This window comes from Boleophthalmus pectinirostris, unplaced genomic scaffold, assembly GCF_026225935.1.
Source record: "Boleophthalmus pectinirostris isolate CB_2022bp ecotype Guang Dong unplaced genomic scaffold, ASM2622593v1 HiC_scaffold_13, whole genome shotgun sequence".
NCBI lineage: Eukaryota > Metazoa > Chordata > Actinopteri > Gobiiformes > Gobiidae > Boleophthalmus > Boleophthalmus pectinirostris.
Window position 1 is genome coordinate 2,550,057 of NW_026571036.1, and position 12,500 is coordinate 2,562,556.

Here is a 12,500-nt window from a genome sequence, read left to right on the forward strand (position 1 = left end):
TCCGAGCGTCCAACCCAGACCCCGACTCCTCATTTACCACGTTTACACGAGAGATTTAACTCAGAATACAAATCATTTCATTCTATTCCACTTTAAAAAAAATTAAATTAAAATTCGTAAAACAGGGGTGTCAAACATACGGCCCGGGGGCTGGATCCGGTCCTCTCTGGCCCTCGGCTGATTTTCTACTAAAATATTTGAAGTATATTTTCTATTAAAATCTTGTTAATTTTCTGTGGTGTTTATCACAGCAGCGTCTCCAGCGTCTCTGTACGTGGCCCCTCCCACCAGAGCAGCACAAATGAAGACTTGTCTCTTTCCAAACGCTCTTAAAGGACGATCGTTTTGACTGTTGACCGTGACACCCTCATCAGAAAAATGTCCAACATGAGAAAAGTGGAGCCGAGTGCAGGATTTTACAACAAAAATGGACTTATTCCTGTTTACAGACAAGTTCATGTTAAAACAAAAATTTTATTTTTCGTAAAGTTTCAGGTTGTTCATAATATTATAATATTTTGTAAAAGAAAAAGTTCATCAATTAAAACAGATTTGCTGTAATAGATTTGTGTTTCTCTGCACAAATATTTGAACTTATTGTTATTTTTGGGGTTTATATGACATGAGTTTTCTGATCCGGACACTTTGGGATCAAAGTCGGTTGGACACGACCCCCGGAACAAAATGAGTTTGACTCTCCTGGTTTAAACAGCTCCTGTGATCTCAAAAAATGTTCCGCAGTATAAACACAAACTCCACTGAGACAAGCCAAATCACAGGTCAGATCTGTGGAGAGGCGACCCCACTCACAGTCAGAATAATAAATAAGAAGACAGATTATTTTATCGCCGCACTCGCCACGTTTACATGAAGCTTTAATTCTGAATAAAATTAATTCCGCTTTAAAAAGTCCATGTAAACACTTAATTCCTAATGAAGAAGATTAATTCGGAATAAAAGTTAATTGTGAAGTAAGTGTTTGGTTTATTCAGATTTTAAAGCTGAGTGAATTTGTTCCTGGATCATGTTTCTCGTTTGTTCTTGTTCGTCGTGTCGCCCTTCGATCCGGCTCCTCCAGTTCTGTCTTTGGACTTTGATCCACGTCTCTGACGCTGAGCGAACGAATCCTAATGCTGCGAGGTCAGACAGAAAGAAAAGAAACTTACCAGCGACGTCGTACAAAGACTATTTTTTGAATTACGGTTTTTATAAACGGTGCTGGTTTTGATCAGGATGTGAGACCAGTGTGAGTCTGAGCCACTAAACTTAAGAGACATTTAGAAACGCTGCTCCTCAATTTGGCCGACAAAACCTTAGATATTTTGAAAAAAAAAAAAAAAACCACAAGATTAAAACATCAGCAAATGTTCTACGGAAAAATGTCACATTAAATGACAAAGCCCAACTCACCACGGAGAAACAGACGCACACTTCGGTCGCGAAATATTGTGACTTTTAAAATACGGGTCCCTAGAAAAAAAGTTTGGGAAACACTACAACACGTTCGCTCTAGTGACACCGATGCCCTGTACATTTCGAGGTGCATTGTGGGACATTTTGAGTGCACTTTTTCACTCACCGGACATTCGGACGCTCCTGAAAACGACGTGACCCCAAAACAGTCCCAAAAGTGTGGACGTTCAAACTCTCAAAAGACGCACGGCTAAATCTCTCCAAACTCTTCTGTATTTCTGCGCTCCCAAGACACTCCTGCAGGGGGCGCTCATGCAAAAAAAAAAACACTATTTATGCAGGAAAACGGCCTGGGAATCTACGTATTTACACAAAGACGTTTAAATAAACAGATAAATAACAAAAATATAAACTCTTTAAGTCTCTCGTCTCGTTTCTGCCGCTGTCCCGTAAACGTTTCCCGTATCTTTTTATCCGTTCTCCATCATTTGTTTTTCCGTCGGACGGTGCGGTCGGGGGAACAGCGGGTCGTTGGGTTTGTCCTCCGCGCGCCGCCGGATTTCAGATGAGGAATGAAAAAGACATTAGTGAAATGAGAGACGCTGTGAGCATCAAACCACCAGAGAGTCTCAGACGCGGCGGAGGTCGACGTTAAGTACAAGTCTGAGATTTAAATCAGACTTTTACCCGCGTTCTCCTCACCTTCTTCTCTCCTGAAGTTGGGTTTGGACTGATTCATACGTGTTTGAGTCGTCTTTGTTCTGCTGTTCTCAAGACGGACAAAACTGCAAAAAAAAAATAAAACCAAAACAGAATCACAGGTTTATACGTTAATACGTCTTGATCAAAAGTCTCTAGATGTCGTCTGTAAACAAAACAAAACCCAATTATTTCCACCGTTTTATTATGTAATTCCATGAAGGCTGAACCGTTTTAAGAAAAAATTTAATTGCGATTTTCGATTTCCTCTGCGATTCTTTTCAAATCAAGTTTCAGAGCGCGTGAACATTTACAAACATCACAGAAACATCAGAGTCCTGCACCGACGGTTTAACGCTGGACCATAAAACCCAATTTACACAGACAATAAAAAGAGCTGTGATTGGTCGTCTCTACGAACCTGATTCATGAGTCGGTTTCACTTCGTAGAAACTGTCTGACCTCGCAGCAGTAGGATTCATTCACTCGACAGTAGGTGGTACTTTTTTATTTAACCAATCGCTGCTGTTTGTTCATGTGACGTATGTAAAGCATCAAATCCCGTAGGAAGAAGGACAATAACGTCTTTCCCCAAGATAAAATTCACCAAACTTTCTCAGAGAACCTGGTTCCCGCACCTAATCTTGAACCGACTCACGTGTTCACGCCGGAAATCAGAGCGTTCGGGAACCAAGTTAAACTTGTTTTATCTAAGTGAACCGTGACGACTCAGAAGACGTCAGCGTGTTCATCCGGGTCACACACAGTAAAATAAACAAAGAGCAACTGAAACTATCACGTAATTAAATTAAAAGTTTTAAGTCTACAAACACTATTCCGTACCGTGTTCTCCTGATAAGTTTACATCTTTGGATTGGGCGTCGCTGTCGTTTTCTCCACAGCAGATCCATGTTGTGTCAGAGTTTGGTACATAAATAATGACTTGTATCAGTACAAACTCTCGCTGGTGTCGATGATTTGATCCATGATTGTTATTTTCCTCCTGTGACGTCTGTTTTCGTGTGGCCTTGTTTTTATTTGGTGGTAAATCCACTCCCTCCGTCGATGACGCGTCATGGGTTCACTTACATGTGGCTCGTTCACTGATGAGAACTTTGGTTCCCAGTGGAACTGGTGCAGGAACCGACACCTGCACCGTTCTGACCGACCTGAAAACAGCTTTTGTTCCGGCTTTAAATCCTCGATCTCGGGAATCGTTGCCAACACAGAATGTCTGGCCCGAACTCGCACTTCTGGGGTTTTTAACAAACCGTCTAGTGTTTTCTGATTCCTGACTTAGTCACTGGAGAGAAATGAAACTTGAGCGGAGGCACTAGGTGGCGCCAGACTGACTATTGTGACGCAGCCAGACCTTCCAAAATACAGCTCATAGTCACAGTTTATGAGTTCATAACTTTACCTCCACACAGTCAGACCAGGAGCCAAGTGGAGCGTTGAAGAGCCGCCTCGGTAATTTCCGAACTTTTCAAAAAATCAGGGCCATGCCTGAGCCAATCAGCAAAAGACCTGTGATCATGATTCTGAAAAGGCAAACGTCTCTATGTCCTCCACAGAGACGCCAGGAACATGACTCACCTGTTCTTCCCACTCGTCCATCGTGAGGGACACACCCAGGTTCTCCCGTCCCTGAGCTTCTCGTAGAAAAAATGGTGTCAGTTGTGTTGAGTGACCAAGTTATCAAATCCAGAATTAGTTTGTGTTTGGACAGAAGAGCGGAGAGAGTCTCAAAGAATAAAGACACGAGACGAGACGAGACGAGACAGAGACACACTGAGGCAAAATCAAGAATATAAGACAGAGCAGGAGACGAGAAAAACACATCCGCCCTCGCCAAGAGACAGAGAGAAAATCGTGTTGGAGATGGTTCATGTTAAACTTTTCACAAATGGCATTTTTAAATCCTCGCCTCCTCGCGTCGTGGAGGTGAATTACTTCGCTGTGCACAAACCTCGACGCAGATCCATAAATCCATAAACTGGGCTTTAGGAGCACTGCAAAAAAAAAGAAGCGGCTTTGATGATCCCCAAATCGTGTTGGGGTCATTCCACACCATTTCATCAAATTTCCAGAAAATCTCACGCATCATGTTTTTTAAAAATTCTGAAAAAATTACCAGCTGGTCCCAAACTATCATGTACCAACCCTGTGAAATTTTTGTCAATTTCGATCAAAAGTTTTCAAGCTCATTTAGTGAGGGGAGGATGAGTCCATTTACGTCCCCAAAATGCACGTTATTTTTTCTCATCCGTTTTCACAGGTGTGTTTAAATAACACAAAATAACATATCAGAAGTTTGGTATCTCAACTCATTGTTGAACTTAAAAATGAAATTAAATGAAATAAAAAATTGAAGGAGCTTCATAAAATACAGATGTTTGGTACCATATGAAAGGTCTTTTTCTGGTCTTTCAGGAAAAAATGATTCAAATTTTTTTTATCTCTACCCACACGCCATAAATTACATGTGAAAATTGGACCATGTTGCGTTTTCTTGTTTTTAACAGGACCTTCACACATAACACATTTCAAATGTTTAACATTTGGTGATGTTTTTTATAGGAGTCCTAGTACAAATCTTGATTCTCAAAAAAAATTAAGGGTCTCCAACACCTACAAGTAGGTTTAAAAAGGGGCTACAAATGGTACGACATGGAAAAGAACGAGGTTTTTTTTCATTTTTAAGTTTATATAAAATGACACTGAGTTGAAGATACCAAACTTTTGATAGTTGTTATTTGAACACAGAGTAGAGTGTGTGATTCCTCTGTGTGTGATACTTACGGAGATATCGACATGTGAAAACGGACGAGAAAAAATGACGTGCATTTTGGGCCCGTAAATTGACACATCCTCCCCTCACTAAATGAACTGTAACTAAAAAAGTAATGATAGAAAATCACACAAACGTCACAGGGTTGGTACATGAGAGTAAAGGGACCAGCTGGTAAGTTTTTCAAAATCTTTTGAGATCAAAGTGCGTGGGACATTTGTTGAAATGGTGTGGAATGACCCGTTGTCTAAGATCGTGATTTCCGGTCCACAGCGATAGATCGTTCAACCCTAAATTCCGCTTTAATTCTAACATTTCTTTGTTTTTCTCTTCTGTTTCTCTTCAGCCGAGTGAACCCGACTCCCACAACGAGTTCGAAGTCCCACCTGAAGACCTGGACACCGAGAAGCTCCGAGCCGTGGTTCCTCTGACGCCGATGGAGAAGGAGAACGCTCTGGTCACGCTCCTGGACCCGACCGCCGTGTCCGAGCTGGAAACTGTCGATCCGCAAACGCAGATCTCAGAAGAGGAGCCCGAGGAGCGGCTTCTGATCATCACGCACGAGGTGGAGAGCGTCACGGAGACTCGAGAAACCGGAGAACTCGTGAGGTCGGGAATAACCGCCACAGAGTCCAGTTTTGTCACCACGTTTCCAAATGTTCTTCCAGAAAACGTTGAGGATCCCACTCCGGAAATATCCGAAGTAACTCCAGAAACGAAAGAAAAAGAGGTTGTGCTTGAGTCGACGACGCTTTCGGAGCTCACCGGGCAACCGCCGACCCAAGAACTTATAGACGAACAGGAAAACGCGATTCCAGACGAGGTAAAAAGTCCAGATCTGGGCAAATCTGGAGAAGATCCCGAAGAAACGAACCCAGAATTTGACGAAATTTTGGAGGAAACTGAAATCGTGGAGCCCGATTTGCGGGAAGCATCGACAAAATCGCCGGGAACTGATTCGGAAACGTCACAAGGCATCGAAAGAGGAGATGGAACGGTTTTAATTCGAGAAGAAGTTTCAGAAGATTCGGAGGAGGAACTGCCGGAAATTTTGACGCCAACCGAAACTATTCCGGAGATTTTCGAAGGAACCGAAGCGGAAATCGAACAGGAAGCAAAGGGCGAAGTGGAAATCGTCACAAAACCACAAGAAGAAGAAGAAGAAATTGTAGTCCAAACACCAGAAGTTGTAGTCCATCCAAAAGAAGAAGAAGAAGAAGAAGCTGTAGTTCAAAAGCCAGAGGTGGAAATTGTAGTCCGACCAAAACAGGAAGTGGACGACATTTCGGAACCACAACAGGAAGTGGAAATAACTGAGACGAAATCAGAAGAAGAAGAAGAAGAAGAAACTGTAGTCCGTTTAGAAGAGGAGGACATAGTTGTAGTCCTTCCGTCGTCCGAAGAAGACGCTGTAGTCCAAACCGAGAGTCCGAAAACAGAGGATATTCCTGAGCAAGAAACGACAGAGGAGGACATGTTTGTAGTCCGTCCGACGTCAGGGAGATGGGAAATGTAGTCCAAACGGAGGAGGAAACAGAAGCTAAAGAAGAGAGCGCTACAGAGCTGGAACCGCCAGAAGAAGAAGAGCCTAAACACGAGGAGGAAGTCGTTGTAGTCCAAGAGCCAGAGGAAGAAGAAGTTGTAGTCCAAACAACAGTGGAAGACATTTTTGTAGTTCACCCAACGCCAGAAACTGTAGTTCAAACCGAGACAGAAGAAGAAAGCGCTGTCCCGGAGCCGGAGGAGGAGGACATGTTTTTTGTAGTCCATCCAACGCCAGAAGTTGTAGTCCAAACTCAAGGAGAACCTAAACACGAGGAGGAAATTGTAGTCCAAATAAACGAGGAAGTAACGACGGTTTTGCCAACGAACGAGGGAGGAGGGAGAGAGGAAGAGAGGAGGAGGCCAAGACCGAGCCGCCGTCCGAGTCGATCAAAGTCCTGAGACCTTTGGACGGACGCGGCGGGAGCGTTTTCAGAGGAGGAGGAAGAGCCGACGAAGAAGAAGGAGAAGGAGGGAAGAACGAGGTGATTATCACATCCACGGAGGAAAAGGAAGAGAGAGAAGAAGAAGAAGAGAGAGAAGAAGAAGAAGAGGAAGAAACACGTGACAGTCAAATGGAGACAACAGGTGAGTTGTCCGGGTCTGGTTCTGGTTCTGAGTCTGGGTCTAGTCCTGGTTCTGGTTCTCGTCCTAGTTCTGGTTCTAGGTCTGGTTCTAGGTCTGGGTCTGGTCCTGGTCCTGGTCTTGGTCTAGTTCTGAGTCTGGCCTTGGTCCTGGTCTTAGCTCTTGTCTAGTCCTGGTCCTGGTTCTAGGTCTGGGTCTGGTCCTAGGTCTAGTCCTGGTCTTGGTCTAGTCCTGGTCTTGGTCCTGGGTCTGGTCCTGGGTCTAGTCCTGGTCCTGGCTCTGGGTCTGGCTCTGGTTCTGGGTCTTGGTCCTGGGTCTTGGTCCTGGTCCTGGTCCCTGGTCTTGGTCCTGGGTCTGGTCCTGGTCCTGGTCCTGGTCCCTGGTCTTGGTCCTGGGTCTGGGTCTAATCCTGGGTCTGGGTCTAGTCCTGATTCTGGTCTGGGTTTAGTCCTGGTCGTCCTGGCTCTGGTTCTGGGTCTGGTCCTGGTCTCTGGTCTTGGTCCTGGGTCCTGGGTCTGGGTCTGGGTCTAGTTCTGGTTCTGATCTGGGTCTGGCTCTGGCTCTGGGTCTGGGTCTAGTCCTGGTCCTGGTCCTGGCTCTGGGTCTGGCTCTGGTCTGGGTCTGGGTCTGGGTCTAGTCCTGGTCCTGGTCCTGGTCCTGTTTTTTTCTGCTGTGTTCAGTTTTGATTTTAAAATCTCCTCAGACTCACGAACGAAACAAAAAAGAAAATTAAAATATGAAAAACGAGAGAAAAAAGAGAAAGAAGAGAGAAAAGAGAGAAAGAAGAGAGGGAAAAGGGAGAGAGGGAAAGAAGGAAGGAAGGAAGGAGATGGAGAGAAAAAGGAGAGAGGGAAAGGGGTAGAGTGAGAGAGAGAGAGGAAGAGGAGAGATGGAAAGGAAGAAGGATGGAGGGAGGAGTGGGTAGAGAAGAGAGAGAAGGATGGAGGGAAAAGAATGGAGGGAGAAGAGAGGAGAGAGAGGGGGAAAGGGATGGAGGGAGGAGTGGGGGAGAGAGCAAAAGGGATGGAGAGAGAGAGGAAAGAGAGGAGATATAGAGAGAGAGAGGGGGGGAGAAGGATGGAGGGAGGAGAGAAGGAAACAAAGAAGGATGGAGAGAGCGAGAGGGAGAAGGATGGAGAGAGAAAAAGGAATGCAGAGAGGAGAGGGGAGAAAGAGAAGGAGAGGAGAGAGGAGAGGGAATGAAAAAGGGGAAGAAGGAGAGAGGAGAGAGAAGGGGAGAGGAGGAGAGAGAGAGTGATGGAGGGAGGACAGAGGAGGGGCGCTGAAAGGAGAGAACGAAGGAGGAGAGAGGGAGAGGAGGAGTAAATTAAAGCAGCGATAATGAAGTCTGACATGTGTTTGAGAAGTGAGAAGGAAGGGGCGGAGGAGAGAGGGAGTGATGAGAGGAGGGAAAGGAGGGGCGGAGGGAGGGATGTGAGGAGATTGAGAGAACGAGAGAGGGAGGAAAACGAAAGCGAGGGAGAGGCAAAAGAGGAAACGAGGTGTAAGAAAGAGAGTGAGAGGAAAGAGGGATGAAGAAAGAGAGAGGGTGGAGAAAGGAGAGAAAGGGGAAACGGTGGAGAAGAGAGAGGGATGATGATGATGATGAGGGAGTGAAGAAAAAGAGGAGAGGACGGAGAAAAGGAGAGAGTGAGTCGAGAAGAGAAAAGAGGGAGAGGAAAGAGATGTGCGTGAAAGAGAGAGAGAGAGAGAGAGGGAAGAGGGAGAGAAAAAGAGAGGAAGGGAGAGAGGGATGAAGAAAGACAGCGAAAGAAAGAGAAATGAATGAAAAAGAGAGGGCAGAGAAAAGAGGAGAGTAAACGACAGAAGAGAGAGAGAGGAAAGACAGAAGTGTGAATAGAGAGAGAGAGAGATGGAGGGAGAGGGGGAGGGAAATAGAGAAAAGAGAGAGAGAAAGGGAAGAGAGGGAAGAGGAGTGAGGGGGAAGGATGGATGGAGGGAGGGAGGAGAGATGGAAAGGGATGGAGGGAATTAGAGAGGGAAGAGAGAGAGAGACAAAGGGATGGAGGGAGGAGAGAGGGATGGAGAGAAAGATAGAGAGGGAAGAGGAGTGAGGGAGAAGGATGGAGAAGAAGAGAGAGGGGAAAGAGAGAGAGAGAGGCGGAAGAGGAAGAGAGAGAGGGAATGAAAAAGAGAGAGGGAGGAATGAAGAGAGCGAGAGAGGGATGAAGAAGGAAAGAGAAATGAATGAAAAAGAGAGGACAGAGAAAAGAGGAGAGTAAACGACAGAGAAGAGAGAGAGAGGAAAGAGAGAAGTGTGAATAGAGAGAGAGAGAGAGAGACAAAGGGATGGAGGGAGGAGAGGAGAAAAAGAGAGGGATGGAGGGAGAAGAGAGGATAGAAAGAGAGAGAGGGAAAGGGAGAGAGAGGAGTGGGGAGAGGAGAGAGAGAGAGGGAAAAGGAAAGAGGAGTGAGGGGAAAGATAGATGGAGGGAGGAGGGGGAGAGGGGGAGAGAGAGGAAAAAGAGAGGGAGGAGGAGAAAAAGAGAGGGAGCGACAAAGAAAGGCTAGAGAAGAGAGGAGAACGAAGAGAGAGAGAGAGAGAGAGAGAGAAAAGAGGAGAGTGAGCTGAGAAGAGAGGGAGAGGAAAGAGATGTGTGTGAAAAGAGAGAGAGGAGGAAGAGGGAGAGGGGGTGAAAAAGAGGGAGGGAGGGAGGGAGCGATGAAGAGAGAGGGATGAAGAAAGATAGTGAAAGAAAGAGAAATGAATGAAAAAGAGGCGAACGAGAGGATGGAGAAAAGAGGAGCGTGAACGGTAGAGAAGAGAGTGAGAGGAAGGAGGTGTGCGTGAAAAGAGAGAGAGAGAGAGAGAGAGAAGAAGAGGAGAGAGAGAGAAAAAGAGAGGAAGAGAGAGAGAGGGATGAAGAAAGACAATGAAGGAAAGAAAAGCGGATAGAAAATGAGAGGGTGAGGGAAAAGAGGAGAGAATGTGTGCGAAAAGCAAGAGAGGAGAGAAAGGGAGAGAGGATGAAAGAAAGCAACGAGAGGAGAGGAGTGAAGAAAAAAGAGAGTAAACGACAGAGAAAAGGGCGAGAGGAAAGAGGTGTGGCTGAAGAGAGAGAGAAAGAGAGAGAGAGGGGATGAAGGGATGGAGAGAGGAGAGGGGAGAGAAAGAGAGAGAGAGACTAAAAAGGAGTGAGAGGGAAAGATTGATGAAGGGAGGAGAGGGGAAAAAGAGAGGGATGGAGAGAGAGAGAGAGAGAGGGAAAGGAGGAGAAGAGGAGGGAGGAGGAGGAGAGAGAGAAGAAGAGAGAGGAAGAGAGAGGGAGAAATTGAGAGAGAGAGGGAAAGAGAAGGATGGAGAAGAGAGCAAAAAGAGAGGAGAGAGGAGGGGAGAGAGAGGAGAGAAAAGAGAGTGGATGGAAGAGAGAGAGAGAGAGAGAGAGGAGAAAAAGGAGGAGACGAAAGGAGAGGAAAGAGGGGATGAAGGGAGGAGGAGGAGAGGAAGAGAGAGAGAGAAAGGAGGAGAGGGAAGAGAGAAGAAGAGAGAGAGAGGAGAGAGGGAGAGAGAGGGAGAAGAGAGAGGAAAGAGAAGGATGGAGAAGAGAGCAAAAAGAGAGAGAAAGAGGAAGAGGAGGGAAAGAGAGGAGGGAGTGACAAGAGAGTGAGAGAGAGAAAAAGCAAGGGAGTGACAAAGAGGAGAATGAAGACAGAGAGAGAAAGAGTGAGGAAAAAGAGAGGAAGAGAAAAGGGGGGGAAGAAGGAGAGAGAGAGGGAGTGAAAAAAGAGAGGGATGAAGAAGAAAGGCAGTAAAGGAAAGAAAAAGGGGCTAGAAAATGAGAGAACGAGAGAAAAGAGGAGAGGAAACGATCGAGAAGAAAAGGAGAGGAAAGAGAGGAAAGAGTGATGGAGAGATGGAGGGCGAGCGGACGGAGGTAGAGAAGAGCTCGTTCCTCCGGCGTTTGAAACAAAAAACAGCAGAAGAGAAGTTCAGACGTGAAGGACGTTTCCAAACTCTTTAAACTCTGGTCTCCTCAAACTTCTCGTCTCCTTCGTCGAGATTCGGGACGCGGCGTTTTTCTCGTTCGTCTAAATCGTTTTTTGAAGGTTCACGATTCTCATTTTTTTCCGTCCGCAGCTGCGACCGAGTCTCCTGCTCCATCCAGGGACGAGGAACCTGAGGAGGAACCTGAGGAGGAACTCAAGAAGGAACCTGAAGAGGAACCAGAGGAGGAACATTTATCTACAGTGAGATTCACAACGAGCCCACAGGAGGAACATCTCGCTCCAACATCTCCACCCGAGGAGATCAAACCCAAGAAGGAACCTGAAGAGGAACCTGAGGAGGAACATTTATCTACAGTGAGCTTCACAACGAGCCCACAGGAGGAACATCTCGCACCAACATCTCCACTTGAGGAAGAACCTGAGGAGGAGCCTGAGGAGATCAAACCCAAGGAGGAACCTAAAGAGGAACCCGAAGAGGAACATTTATCCAAAGTGAGTTTCACAACGAGCCCGCAGGAGGAACATCTCGCTCCGACGTCTCCACCCGAGGAGAAACACCTGACCGAATCATCTCTACCCGAGGAGACCAAACCCACCCAGCTTCAGGAGGAACATCTCGCTCCAACGTCTCCACTCGAGGAGGAACGTTTATCCACAGAGAGCTTCGCCACGAGCCCACAGGAGGAACATCTCGCTCCGACGTCTCCACCGTCTCCACCTCGGGCCTCGGACCTCGGCGCGACCGTAGACTTGGGGCTTTTGGAGTTTGAGGAAGATCTCGCGCTCACGGCGTCTCCGAGCGTCGCCTCCGCCTCCGCTCCTCCGGGCGGCGCCGCGGTGGAGGTGATCGACGAGGATCTGGCTCCAGACGTTCCACGCAAGAAGAAGAGGAGGAAGAAGAGGAGGAGGAGAAGAACGAGGAGAAGAACGAGAAGAACGAGGAGGAGGAGGAGGTTCAGGATCTGGCGGTGGAGCTGGACAGAGCAGAACCTCCAGGTGAAGGTTTGACGTCCAGATGTTTAGATTTGATTAAGTTTGATGAAAATCACAAGAAAGAAAAAGAAACGAGAGACACAGAAGAAACAAAGAACGAGTGAAGGACAAACAAGAGAGAACGAGAGAAAGACAGAGAGAGAGAGAAGAGAAAGAGAGAGAGAAAAGAAAAGGATAGAGGAGAAGAGAGAGGAAGAGAGGAGGAGATAGAAAGACAAGGAGAGAGAGAAAAGAAAAAGACAGAAGGAGGGAGAGAAACAAGGAGAGAAAGAGAGAGAAGAGAGAGAGAGAGAGAAAAGAAAGGATAGAGGAGGAGAGAGAAAGAAAAGGAGAGGAGGAGGAGAGGAGAAAAGAAAAGGATAAGGAGGAGAGAGAGAAAAAAGGATAGAGGAGGAGAGAGAAAGAAAAAGGAGGAGGAGAGAGAGAAAAGAAAAGAGATAGAGGAGGAAAGAGAGAGGAGAGAGGAGGAGATAGAAGACAAGGAGAGAGAGAAAAAGAAAAGACAGAG